Source organism: Echinops telfairi, unplaced genomic scaffold (genome assembly GCF_000313985.2).
Source record: "Echinops telfairi isolate 266 unplaced genomic scaffold, ASM31398v2 ScPeMD7_32;HRSCAF=126, whole genome shotgun sequence".
NCBI classification, from domain to species: domain Eukaryota; kingdom Metazoa; phylum Chordata; class Mammalia; order Afrosoricida; family Tenrecidae; genus Echinops; species Echinops telfairi.
Genome location: NW_022103929.1, coordinates 473826 through 474502, shown reverse-complemented (window position 1 = coordinate 474502; position 677 = coordinate 473826).

The window sequence follows — 677 nt, the reverse complement described above, 5'->3', positions numbered from 1 at the left end:
TGACTGAAATGGGGCCTGGGAGTTTGTCGTGCCGGGTCCCGCTAGACTGCCCCTGAGGAGCCAACTCAGTGACCAGGGCCCTCTGGGAGCAGTGTTGGGGGTGGGGCCTGCCTCAAAGCTGCCATTGTCACTCTCTGGACCTCCCTGCTGTCTGGGGCCAAAAATAGAGCAGGGGCAGCACCGATCTCGTGAGAAGCATTTCTGGCACAGAGGCCTGTGGAGGCGTGTGAGTCAATGATGGGAACCCTTCAGTTCCCAAAGCCCAGCTGCCCACCCCCACCCGAAGGCAGCCTGGAATCCAGTGATGGTGGTGGTGGTGGTGGTGGTGGTGGTGGTGGTGATGGCTGGAGTTAGGTGCTGCCCAGTCAGCTGACTCCTGGCAACCCTGGGCACAATGAACCCTCACCGGCTCTGCACTAATGTCATAATGGTTCATATGTTTGAGCCCACTGGTAGAGCTTGCAGCCCAGGAAACCACTCAGACCAGTTCGATTCTGATAACATGGAGCCTCCATGAGTTTGAATTGACTTGACAAGAGTGTTTTGGTTTTTAGAAATGCTTTCCAAAAGTCCCTGGCACCAAGCACGGGCCTCTTGCCATCTGAATAGATCACCGGAAGATAAAAGCATCACCTCCCAGTTTTGAGGACCTAAAAATCCAAACCCATTGTCATCCC